A 347-nucleotide genomic window follows, 5' to 3' on the forward strand; every position below is an offset into this window, starting at 1 on the left:
AGATATCGATCAGTTTACAGTATTTTTAGAGCTTGTGTCATTTGAAAGGTTGCTAGTACAACAACCTGTTATCATAGTAGGATTGGATTTTGCATTCCTAAGTAAACATTATGTAAACATAATGAGGTAGTATAACCCTGTTTTCTCCCACCCTATAAGAGAGTCTGAGCATTAATTATTAAATAAGAGCTGTTGTTGACTCAAAACTGTTGTTTATGGGAAAGGTAAGCAAAATATTTATGTTACTCCCTTTAATTGACAGGTGTGACTAGTTTTTTGGTATTCCAGATGCATTCAAGAGTTTGGTATTCATCTGTTTTGAAACTAAAAACACTTATGATAAATTC

Source organism: Lonchura striata, chromosome 5 (assembly GCF_046129695.1).
Source record: "Lonchura striata isolate bLonStr1 chromosome 5, bLonStr1.mat, whole genome shotgun sequence".
Classification (NCBI taxonomy): Eukaryota; Metazoa; Chordata; class Aves; order Passeriformes; family Estrildidae; genus Lonchura; species Lonchura striata.